We start from the raw sequence: 13377 nt of genomic DNA on the forward strand, positions 1-13377 counted from the left end.
AACAATGGTAACATTTAATTAAATTAAGGTTCAATCGAATGAAATTGAAAGTTTTAGAGTATAATTGATACAACATGATAAGTTTAAGAGTAATTATTGCATTTTCCTCCATAAAATCTATTTAGAGAAAAAAAAAGTTGCATTACAAGAAAGAAAAAAAAAACATCATTGAATTTAGTGGTTTTTTTTTCTATATATACCTTTATTCTTTAAAAAATTACCACATCACCCCTAGTTTCAAAATTGAAATATAAATCATTTAACTTTTGAAAAAAATTAAGACCTAGAATGATGTAACCAAGAACAAGATTCTTCAACCCCAAATTTCAACAATTACAAAGTCAACAAGGCTATATCAGCTTCAACCAGATATACAGTAAAATCAAAATAGAGGAATTTTTCTACTAATGATGAGATTAAGCCCTATCCGCTAAGTATATATATTTTTTACATAACAAAATGGTAAAACAATTGACTTTATGTGGATACAAAGAATTCAGGTGGCTTCCCCAAAAATCTGCGTTTTGTACGATTGCAACTGTCCAATGACTTCAGATTCAGCCCATCGCTGCACCCAATGACCCACCGACACGTAATCCATGCTGTATCCAACTCAGCACCCTTGGTGGGTCCCACGATTATTAATTTTTGTTATTAAATAATATTGTTTCTTGGTTTATGTTGAGTACGTGGCTGAAAATCATGCTTGCAATGTAACTACCACGTCAACATTCTTGTTCTTTTTTTTTTTTTTTTTTTTAAAAAATTATATTGTAAAATTATTGTAAACTGAATTATTTATTAATGAACTTAAATATTTTTTATAAGGCATTATGATATTAAATTGTGGAAAGTTATTTCAAAGTGTAAAACTGTTGAAAATATTTATAAAATATAATAAAATTTTAGAACTATAAAGATAGACGTTGATAGACATTGATAGACTTTTATCAGTGTCGTCTATCATTAATAGTTCTAAAATTTTGCTATATCTTGTAAATATTTTGATTTATTTTTCTATATTTAAAATCAATCTTTAAATTATCATGAATGCTATTGTTCTTTCTTAGAAAAACAAATATATTTTTGTCCATGTTCTTAGAATCTATTTGAAAGTTGAGATTCAAATCGCGTAAATTTTAAAAATTAATTTTTAGTATATACTGATTTTGAATTTAAAATTTTAAAATACGTAATTATATTAAAAAGAATAAAAACAACAAAAAATAGTATTTTAGGTCATAAACTCCTTTATTTTTGTTAAATTAAAATATGTAATATGTAATATACAATATATGATATGATATTACAAAATAATAATTATACAAAATTTTAACATAAATAAAGCTCATAAATTAATTAGTAAATAGTTTATATTATAGTATCTAGTGGGTAACTAAATATATTTTCAAGCATATTTTGAAAAATTGTTTAAATTGAAATTTAATTTTTGAATCTACTGAAAAAATGAATATAAATTAGTTCTAAATTTTGTTTTTAGATTATCTACCAAATATATCCTATATTTTTTTTTTCGAATTTTAAATTTTGTATAAATTTAGTCAAAATGGGGCTTTAAAATTTAGGCTTTTGGTTGAGTTTTTACTAAATATTTACTTTTGGTCTTTGTGTTAATATCCATGGATTAATTTAACATCACTAAATTAGTTTTCTCTAATCTTTCTTTCCAATTAAAATTAATTAGAAAAAATATAACATTATAATTATTTTAAATTAATTAACTGAAAGTTAACGTTAAATACAAAAGCGAGAATTCAAAAAACTCGAGGGTAAATGTGTAACCTACCAAAATCTAGGGACAAAAAGTATGTTTTTTTCCCTTAAAAAACTATCTTATTAGGTTAAAATGTCATTTTGGTCCTCGTACTCTATTCAATTTTGTCATATACTTCTAATAGTTCTTAAATTAGTCCCTCAATTTAATTGAAGTTAATTAAATAATAACAATGATAATTTTCATATAAGAAAATATGATATGTAAATATACTTTTAAAATTTAGGGTTCCGATAAAATTAAAATATAGACTAAAATTGGATATTTAAAAATACATGTATTAAAATTGACGTTCTCAAGAGGATAGAGATCAAGCATATATATATATATATATAATTTAGAAATACTTTACATAGAATAAGGAATTAAGAAATATTTTACATAGAATAGAAACTATGGCAAAGTTTTCTTTAAAGCAAATGGAAGTTTCTATCGTTTTATTATTATTATTATTAAGAAAGTTTCTTTTGTTTAAACATTATCCTCTTTCCTTTGGACACTATTACGATCAAACTATCAATATTTTAGAAAAACCAACATTTCTAATAGTTCAAAGTTATAAGCAACACGCAAAGTTATTAAAATAATTGACAAATAAGTCGAGAAAACAGAACGAACTCACCTAAATAAACTATAAGTATATAAAAGTTATCGACATGCACAATCAACAACTTTTTTTCTTTCCCCACTCTAACAATTGCAAGGGTGAACATCGTGTCTGAAAAAAAAAAACAAAATTATAATAAGTAAGAAATTAAAAGAAAGTAACAAAAGAACAAACACAATAATTTTATATAGAAAAACTCCAAAATCGAAAAAAGAATAGCAACATCATTATGTGAAAAATTATTACAACCACACATAATTTTCTCTCCGATCCCAAATATAGCAACACTCTCACTATGAGAAATTCAACTTTATCTGACGCCAAAAAAATTGTCAAAAAACCCATTTTCCCGGATGGTTTTTTTTTGGTGTAGGAAAAAATGGATTTTTCTTATGGTAGTTTAAATGACATCGGGAAAAACAAGTATTTCCAACGGTATTTTTAGACCGTCGACATAAAAAATGGTGGAAATAAATTTGTAGGCCTCTCCCGATTGTCTGATCTAGGCGTTGGAGAAATACTTATTCCCACGATGGAGGGAGCTGGTGGGAGTTAAAAAAAATTGATATTATTTATTAAGGCTATCCCAACGGTAGTTTACACTACCATCACAAGAACCAACTTTTCCCGATGCCATGTAAGGCGTCGCGATAGGGTGACTTAAAACACTAATTTCCAACTCCTTATCATCTCTAGCCGCATAACCCAATATTTTTCCCTATTCTTTCACAGACTACACGATCAAGAAGGTTAACGCCTCTAGCCCACCAAGAAGCCACACCCTAGCACCCGTGCTTCACGTCACTATCGCCGGTGCTTCACAGTGTAACTGTTGGTATTTTTAAAGTTTAGATGTTTAAATTTCAAGATGCTTATGTCAGTATTTTTTAAGTTCTGATGTTCAATTTTTTATGTGCTAGACTTTCCCTAATCTAATAACGTTCCATTGTCATTTAATTTCTTTCACTGCTCTTCTCGATGCTTTTAGCTTGACCTTTTGGTTTGATCTATAAAGAGTTCGAGACTGTAAATTTGAATTTCAAGTTTACGTATCTAGTTTGCCTACTGGAATTGTTCACCGAAGAATGTGATTATGTGCATTGGGATTGTTAGTAATGATAATATTCATCAATTAAGAATGAATTCGTTAGTATTGACTAGTTGTGTTTAGTATTATCTAGTTCCTCATTTGTCGTATTTTATGTTCTTCCAGGTCGGTTATCTTTATATCTTCTAGTTTGATTATCAAGTGCAAGTATATAATACTTATGCTCTCTTCTCTCTATCTCTTCCCTATTTTCTTTGCTGAGAGAAGGGATTTCTTATCCTCTCATAGTATTATATAAAGGTTGCAATGTTAATGTAGTCAAAGGGAAGGTCTAAGTTTGAATTCATAATATAAGTTGTATCAATGAACTCTATGTGGCTTTACTTTTACCTGCTGCTTTGTTTGCCCAACTGCTTAAGTTATGTATATAATCTGACAATCTCCTTGATTTGGTAGTGGTGATGAAAAACTATATGTTTTGCGTATATTACTTGATACTTCCTTAGTCTTTTGACTACTTATCCAATGAGTTATTTTACTTCTGCCGTCTGGTTGAAGTTTAAATTGTCATTTTCCTTCCCATTTTCATATTGTTAAAATATTGCTTCTCAAAAGTGATGATGATTCAAGCCTCTTCCAGACATTGAGATTCTTCCTCATGTATTATATCAATTCTCATTTTCATTTTTTTTTGTTCTTAGCATATCAAGTTGAAATTTTCAATCAGTGTTAAGATTAAATTTCATATTTATATGCTTGAAACCAATTTTAGATAAGTTTTAGATTTAAATGTTATTATTTTGAATTTCATATTTTAGATACAAAATAAACTAAGTTGAAATTTTAGATAAGTTTTTGATTGAATTGATTTATTTTGTATGTTGACTAAGATGGTTTGTTTTTTATGTTGACTTAATTAGTTTATTTTGTATGTTGAGTTAATTTGTGTCGATTGGTTTGTTAAGTATCTGACATAAAATTATGCACACTTCAACTTTCGTATGCATGCAATTATATGAAATATAAATGTGCCTCATAAGCATTTACATAGCTTGAATTCATGATGTTTAAAAATGGATGTAAGAAGGTATAGAAAATAGAATCATAATTTGATTTTTACAATTATTGTAATAAAATATAATACATAATTTTGGGTTTGTTTGTTATGTGGAAAGTCTTTGTTGATTATGTCTTACTTTGTTAATAAGTTTTCTTGCATATGTTTAGTAAAAGAACATATTGACAGTTATTTTAATGCATTATTGATCAAACCCCATCACAATTTTTAATTTCTCAAAGGTCTTTTCTGAACTGAGATAAATCGAATTAGGTATGAGCTCTTCAACTTTGATAGTAAACTATTAGAAGGCTGTGTATGTTGTTATCCTACAGTTATGGTAACAATATAAATGTTTATATGCTATATTAAGTTTGAGGTTAAAGTGGGTGGGGGAGATTGCATAAAGTTCACTTATATTTATTAATTTCTTATGTCAGATTCAAAGTTGGTATAAGGGTAAATGTATAATTATGTTTAAGTTGAATTTCAAGTTCTATATTGAGTTTGAGATTGAAATATGTAAATATGAGTTGGTGTATTTCAATTTGTTAATGTTCTTAAGTTGAGTTTTAAGTTTTATATTCATTTTGAGATTGTTTTATGATATATTGAGCATTAAAACTATTTAAATTTGTATTTTGTAGGTATCTCGAGATTTATGTTGAAGATGCATCTCCCAACAAGCTAAGTTAGGTTGTAGAATTATTTTTTAGGTACTTTGTGGATATTATGTAATACTATTTTTTGGGTTAGAATTTGTGGATGTTATGTAATGTTTAAGACGAATCTTATTAGGTAATTGCTTATTTGACAAATTTGTAATATTTATACATATTTTGTGGATACTATTTAATGTTGTAGACATCTAATTAATTTTCTCAATTTTTATTTTAGTTTATTTGATATTTGTAAAATTCAAACACATATGATATTTGAAAAAAAAAAGATTTAATAGTTAGTAAATAAAGAAAAAAGATATTCCCGATAATCCAAACGTTGGGAAAAAGTGTAATTTCATGAATTTTTTACCTTTTTTCCTGATGTTAAAATAGGTCACCATCGGCAAAGATAACTTCTCTCAATGCTAAAAGAAACTTTTTCCGATGCTAAAATAATCTTTCCCGATGATTGAGCATTGGAATAAATAACCATCTCCTGATGCTAAAAAGAATCATCGACAGAAGCTTACTTATCCTGATAATGAAAAAAATTTTACCGTCGGGAGAAATACCTTTTGCCGACGGTTCCTTTTAGCGTCAGCAAAAATCCTCTATCCTTGTTCCGTCGCAAAATCTTTTTTTCCAAACGACGAGGCTTTTTTGAGTCAGGGAAGACTTTTTCAACGAGGATTTTCCGACGATTATACCGACGGTCAAAATTCTCTCGAGAAAGGTTTTCCCGACAGTTTCGTCTATTGAGAAAAGTCGAATTTCTTGTAATGTCTCTCAAAGTTTTTATACTGTCTACACCTTGTAATCTCACCCTCGAACTAAAGAATACAAAATAAAATTTAATTAGAGTTAGAACACCCAAGCTTTTAAAGTGTTCTTAGACGATTTTGAAATTAAAGTCACATACTCCTTTTTATAGGCTTTGAACTCATAACTTCCATGAACCTTTTCGACATGGAACAACCACTATTCTAAATGGTTTCTTAAAGAAGTAAAAATAATAATTAGTATGGTCACATCAATCTATGGCTGTTGAAATTTTGGAAGTTAATATATTTACTGTATTATCAAGTTGATATTTTCATGGTATTAGTATATTAGCATATTTGCGAACATGAGCATAATTCAAGTGACAGTTTGACATATTAATGTGTTAGCAACTAGAAGGTATCTGGTTCAGATTTCTCTACCCTTAATGTAATAAAATATGTTTTTCCTCACCCCTTCTTAGTTTGTTTCTTTATCAAATCAGGTAAAGATGAGAGTGTTTTGACCCTTGTAAGGTTTGGTCCTAGGTGAGGTAAGGTTCGATGTTTCTCTTTGAGTTTCGAAGATCTCTTGTAAGTATTCTCTAGGCAACATCTTACTTAGTTGGAAACCCATTTTCTAGTCGAGTTTTCCTTGTGGTTATGTCCTTGTATTCTTTCATCTCTTCTTAGTGAGTGTAGTTGTTGCCATCGAAAGGAAAAATAATGAGTTAATGGAAATAGTCTTATGTTTATGGAAGTGTAATTGAAATTGTCACCAAGAATTTTGTTCCCAGGGCAATGAGATGCTAATATTCAGAACATGATTGAGGGAAGAAGTTTTCCAAGACTTGTATCTGTTTATGGTCTGATTGAGGCAATATTTATATGGCTAGGTTAGAAGTATTGATAGGCCAGTTTTTTCTAGCTTTGTGGTATAATAGTTTTCTTGGACAACCCATATGGAGGATGATAAATGATAAACTAACCTAAGCACTTAAAAGCAATGCTCATATATTGACTGATGTTTCAAAACAGATTATCATCAGGATATAGATCAGATCCTGCATAGACAACTATTTCCAATATCTTTCAACAAAGTATGCATCAGTCATAACAACTACAACCATACAAATTCTACAACAATGCGAAAATGAGAAAAACCACAGAAATTTATAACAAACTACATCAAGTTCAACAACGACCACACAAAGCTTCAAATGATCAAATTATTTATCGTACAACAACTGGGGTATGAAGATTTGAACCTTCGACCAAATGAGAAGGATTGCATATCAATTATTGTTGGGCTATGCTTGCTTTTAACCAAGTTTCAAATGATAATCATTAGGGAGAAAAGTAGACTATGGCATCATATAACAACAACTGGATAACCCTCCCCAGTTCTTCAAATTTTCTAAAAATAAAATCAACATACTAATCTCATTTTTCTTTTTTCTTGAGTTCAACAATGGCAGGGTGGGGAGTCTAATACTTGAACTTTAGAACAAATGTATGTCGTAACTAGTTCAGTTATATTCAGTTGGGCTCTCCAATTCCCAAATTTTGTTTCTGTCAGAAAACATCAATCTTATATTGCTTCATTTATAAATAGAGAATGTAAATTCAACTCCAACTGAAGCATTCAATAAATCTGTGAATCGTCCAAATAATATTCATAATATCCTAATGAAGTAATTAACACAGGACAACACATATAAACAAATCAATCTCGATTATGATTGCAAATCAAAATCAAAACAATCCGTCATTAGGGCAGCATAGAAGGCTATCGGATCACCATTGCATATCATAAACACATACAAGGAACAAATTCAACAGAACACCAGCAATAACGGAAAAAAAAAAAGATTTGAAAAAAATACAGATACGTAATTAAGAAAAGAAATGCACATTAGATCTATAATTTTGGATGATTGATCACACAGGAAGATCGACAAACCCGTCATGTTGGTCAGGGAGTACAAGTTGATCGGAAAGCGGTTGATTGGACAAGAGAAGCTGATCGTCGTCGTCTTCGTCGTCAAGATCATTGGTGGCAATGTTGACGCAGGAGAATCGTTCTAAGGAGGAGAAAAAGGCGGAAGACATGGTGGCCGCGACCCAGGCGGCGACCTGGTCCAGCTTCTCCCGTGAAAGGATACTCAGGGCGTTATTGTCGGTGTTTTCCATCCGATCGAAGCAAAGCTTTCCGACGGGATTCCGATTGCCGATTTTGAATTCGAAATTAGCAGTTGGTGTAAGTGATTTGTGAGAGGAATTGGGTGATGAAATCGAGGGTTCAATCTGAAGCTAGGGCACAACGAAAAGAAAAGATTAAAAAAAAAGTCTCCCTTTACTTTTACGGAAAATAAAAGCTACAGATTAATAATAAGGACGATGTTCAAAATTCAAATATTCCACTTTTTTCTTTTTTTTTTTTTTAATAAAAAAGAATAAAAATTTCAAACATTCCCTTGTGTTGTAAAATTGTGTACCACAACAATAACACGGATGTCAATAAAATATGATATTAAAATAAATAAATATAATATAATATATAAAATATTATAAATATATATAGGTATAAAATAAATAACTTAAATAAAATAAAGAAATAAGAAAAATAAGAAAAATCATGAAATCATGAAATTTTCTCAAGATTCTTCATCAATTCCTAATCTTTTGAATTGTTCACCAATTTCACTACTCTACAAAGTCTATAAAATGACCACTATTTATAGGAGAATCGACAAGGGATGAAATTAGTTGGACACCAACCATTTGTACTCATAAGACATATGTACTACATGTTCAAAGGCATAAGGGGTAACGGGAGAATGCTATTTGGTCTTTTAGGACACCAAGGTTTGGCACTAATGGGCATCTATTATTGTTATATTATTTATAATATTCTCACTTAGATATCCATTATATATAAAATATGCCTAACTAAAACCATACTAGGAAAAAATCCTAGTAAAGGAAAAAAAGTATATATTTCATATAATTTATACTTTTCAAAGAATATATTTTCTTCCCCTCATGAAAATATCACTTTAAGATCTCTGAGTGACCGCATTCCAATGTCATGTACCAATTTTTGAAAGGTTGCGGTAGGTAATGCTTTTGTTATTCTTCAAACAAATTTGTTGTACAATAATGTCACCATTTTTTTCAAGATCACGAGTGTAGAAAAACTTTGGTGAAATATGTTTTTACTATATCCTTTAATTTGGATATGCATGTTGTGTTGTCTTCATATAATATCGTTGGAAGACTAGAAGACAAACAACATTTTCCACGAATGTACGAAGTCATTGATCTTAGCCATACAAATTTTCGACATGCAAGAATTTATGAGATTAATAAACTTTATCTTAGTGTAATAAATTTGGCCACCTTGATCAATAAGCAGGTTCAATTATGTCAAGATCTGGAACAAGCCGGTTAATAAATAAGTTTGAGATTAATAAATTATCGAAAGGTAGCTCATTCAGCCGCCTTGATCACTAAGCAGGTTCATTTGTGTAAAGATCTGGAACGAGCTGAGATTGCGGTGGTAGTGGGGGAAGTCACTTCGCAGCTAGCCCAGTTGACAGTGCAACTAACCTTGAGGCAGCGGATTATTGATGCACAGCAAGGTGATCCCGACCTGGTTCAGAAGTGTTGTCAAGTAGGGTCAGGTTATGCAAGTGAATTTTCTGTGTCAGTGTACAAGGATTTTTTATATCAGGGACGGTTGTGCATCCCAACAGATGATGGCTTGAAAGGGGAACTGTTGGCAGAAGCTCATAACTCTCCATTCTTGATGCACCCAGGTAGTACCAAAAAGTACCAAGACGTGAAATGGTATTACTGGTGGCCCAATATGAAAAGGGAGATAGCTGAATATGTCAGTAGATGTTTAGTCTGTCAGCAGGTAAAGGACCCAAGGCAGAAGATAGCAGGCTTGCTACAACCATTGGATGTGCCAGAATGGAAATGGGAGAGAGTGGCTATGGATTTTATTACGGGGTTGCTCAGGACAACAAAGGGTTTCTCGGTGATTTGGGTTGTGATAGACAGACTCACCAAGGTGGCACATTTTATTCCAGGAAATCCCACGAACGCGGTGAGTAAGTGGGCTCAGTTGTACATGAAGGAGATAGTAAGGTTGCATAGTGTGCCAGTGTCAATTGTGCCCAACAGGGATCCTCGTTTCACCTCTAGTTTTTAGAAGAGCCTCCAGGCAGCTCTAGGGTCGCGATTGAACTTTAGTACAGCATTTCACCCCCAAACTTATGGGGTAAACAGAACGTTTAAATCAGACATTGGAGGACATGTTGCGCGCTTGTGCGTTGGATTTCTCAGGGGGTTGGGACTCCCACTTACATTTAGTAGAGTTTGCCTATAATAATAGCTATCAGGCTACCATTGGCATGTCGCCGTTTTAAGCTCTTTATGGCAGAGGTTGCAGGTCTCCTGTTTACTGAGGTGAGATTGGGGAGAGGAAACTGGTGGGGATTGAGTTAGTGGAGTTGACGAATGAAGCCATGCAGAAAATCAGGGCTAGAATGCTAGCAGCACAAAGTAGACAGAAAAGTTACGTGGATGTTAGGCGAAAAGATCTAGAGTTCGAAGCAGGTGACAAGGTGTTCCTGAAAGTGGCACCAATGAAGGGTGTCCTGAGATTCGGGAAGAAGGGTAAGCTAAGCCCGCGTTTTGTAGGGCCATTCGAGATTTTGGAGCGGATCGGCTTTATGGCTTACCGTTTGGCCTTGCCACCGTCCCTCTTCGCGGTCCATAATGTATTTCATGTCTCCATGCTGAGGAAATATTTAACGAACCCATCTCATGTGGTGGACTTTGAGCCCTTGCAACTGAATGAAAACTTGAGTTACAAGGAGAAGCTCGTGCAAATTGTGGCCAGGGAGGTGAAAGTTTTGCGCAGGAAGGAGGTGCCACTAGTGAAGGTTCTATGGCAAAATCATCAGTTTGAGGAAGCAACTTGGGAGCGAGAAGACGAGATGAGGGCACTGCATCCAGAGCTCTTCTAGGATTAGAACTTTCGAGGATGAAAGTTTATTAAAGGGGGGAAGACTAGCCTCGTGAATTGTAAGAATTTCAGCATGATTTGAGGAAGTAGTCGTTATGATCTGTTTCACTGACCACCACGATATATCAGTTCCTCCACATGTGAATAGATAACGTGTTTGAGATCTAACTTCGTGTAGATCAGATAAATATCAATAATCTGTATAACCAACTAAATCAAAATTCGAATTGATTTGAATGAAATAAATACATATTAGTCGTTCCTCAAAGATAACAGAGTATATGCTTAATTCTGTTATAATGTCTTTTTATTGGAGAAACACTATATCTAGCTAATAAATTTACTGAAAATGCAATATCTGGTCTTGTATTATTAGTAAAATACATAAGTGCACAAATTGCACTAAGATATTGTATTTCAAGACCAAGTAATTCTTCATTATCATCTCGAGGTCAAAATATATCTTTCCATATAATGAATGAACTTTCATTGGAATGTTCAATGGATGTACTTTGTCTATATAAAATATTTTCCAATTTTTTTCCTGTAAGTTGACTGATAGATAAATATCTCATTTGTTAAATGCTCAATTTGCAAGTCCAGGCAAAATTTTGTTTTTCCAAGATCTTTCATATCAAGTTCTTTCTTAAGATATTTTATTGTCTTTGAAAACTTTTTAGGAGTCTTAATTATATTTAAGTCATCGGCATATATAGTTATAATAGTAAATCTTGACTGTTTTTTCTCAATATATAAAAACACATGGACATATTGAATTGTTTTGATGTCATTCTTTCAACCGATATTCACTCAGGAAATTTTACCACATTCATCCTCATTGTTTCAATCCATATAGCGATCTCTGGAACTTTATTGAATACAATTCTCGAAAATTTGATTTGTATGTTTCAAGTACCTTAAATCTTTCTAGGATTCTCATATAAATATCATTATCAAGAGATCCATATAAATATATTGTGACTACATCCATAAGATGCATGTCCAGATTTTCATACACAACCAGACCAATTAAATATCTTAATGTAATTGCATCTACCATCGGAGAATATGTCTCCTCATAATAAACACCAAGTCTTTGTGAAAAGTCTTGTGTAACTAGTCTTGCTTTATATCTTGTACCTCATTATTTTCATTTCTTTTCTTCACAAATACCCATTTGTATCCAACAAGTTAGACACATTTTGGTATTCGGACTACTGGTCTAAAAGCATGATGTTTTGAAAGTGACTTTAATTCTGCCTAGATTGCTTCTTTCCGTTAAAGCCAATCTATTTTATGTCGGCATTCTTCAACAGATTTTGGTTTAAGATCCTTACTTTCAGATATAGTATCAAAAACAACATTATATGCAAAAATATTGTCAATAACTACATTAGTTCAGTTCCATCTTTTTTCTATCACGACATAGTTTATTGAAATTTTTAGATATTTCGCCTTCCTCACTAGTCATGTCAAAGATTTCTTCATGGGTATTTATATCCTCAACCAAGTCTTCTTGATTTTAATTATTTCTCGTTTTCAAGGATTTTTATCTTTGGAACCCACTGGTCTACCATGCTTATGGCGTGTTCCAGACTCATTAGTGACAACTTCTTGTGTTAGGATATCAATTTTTGACGAAACATTTGCAGCTGGTATATGTGATTTAGTTACTTTCTTTGCATCTATAAAAGCATCTGATAACTGAATTGCTATATTTTGCAAATGAATTATCTTTTGAACTTCAAGTTCACATTGATCTGTATAGGGATCTAAATGAGAAATAACGATGCATTCCATGTAATTTTCTTTTCCAACTTCTTAATCCCTCCCCCTAATGTTGAAAAATCTGTCTCATTAAATGACAATCGACAAATCGTGCAGTAAAACACCACCTGTCAGGGGTTCAAGATATTTGATAATTGATGAAGAATCATATCCAATATATATTCCTAGTCTCATTTAAGAATCCATCTTAATATGTTGTGGTAGAGCATTGGAACATATACTGCACATCAAAAAATTCTCAGATGTAAAATATTTGGCTCATGGTCTTAAGCTAATTGTAATGATGAGTACTTATGGTAAGCTACTGGCCTAATACATATAAATGACGTTGCATACAAAATAGCATGTCCCTATATAGATGTAAGAAGCTTAGCTCTTATAAGCAATGGTCTAGCAATTAACTGCAAATGTTATGATTCTGCTAAATCATTTTGTGTATGAACATGAGTTGTATGATGTTCAACACTTATCCCAATTGACATACAATATTATCAAAAACTTGGGATGTAAATTCACCAAAATTATCAAGACAAATGGTCTTAATTGTATAATCAAGAAATTGTACTCGTAACTTAATTATTTGAGCAAGTAATCTTGCAAATACAAGAGTGCGACTTGATAATA

At 31.6% G+C, this 13377-nt stretch overlaps 1 long non-coding RNA gene across 1 annotated transcript; it reads right to left on the reverse strand.

Annotated features, from left to right (window-relative positions):
- Nucleotides 1–2297: 2297 nt before the first annotated feature.
- Nucleotides 2298–8296, reverse strand: LOC120092796. Its single transcript, XR_005486162.1, has 2 exons — nt 7891–8296; nt 2298–2513 (listed from the first exon to the last, which is right to left on the reverse strand). It is a non-coding gene; the product is annotated as an uncharacterized LOC120092796 (long non-coding RNA).
- Between the last annotated feature and the right edge of the window lie 5081 nt (nt 8297–13377).

The sequence above is a fragment of the Benincasa hispida genome, chromosome 12, assembly GCF_009727055.1.
Source record: "Benincasa hispida cultivar B227 chromosome 12, ASM972705v1, whole genome shotgun sequence".
NCBI lineage: Eukaryota > Viridiplantae > Streptophyta > Magnoliopsida > Cucurbitales > Cucurbitaceae > Benincasa > Benincasa hispida.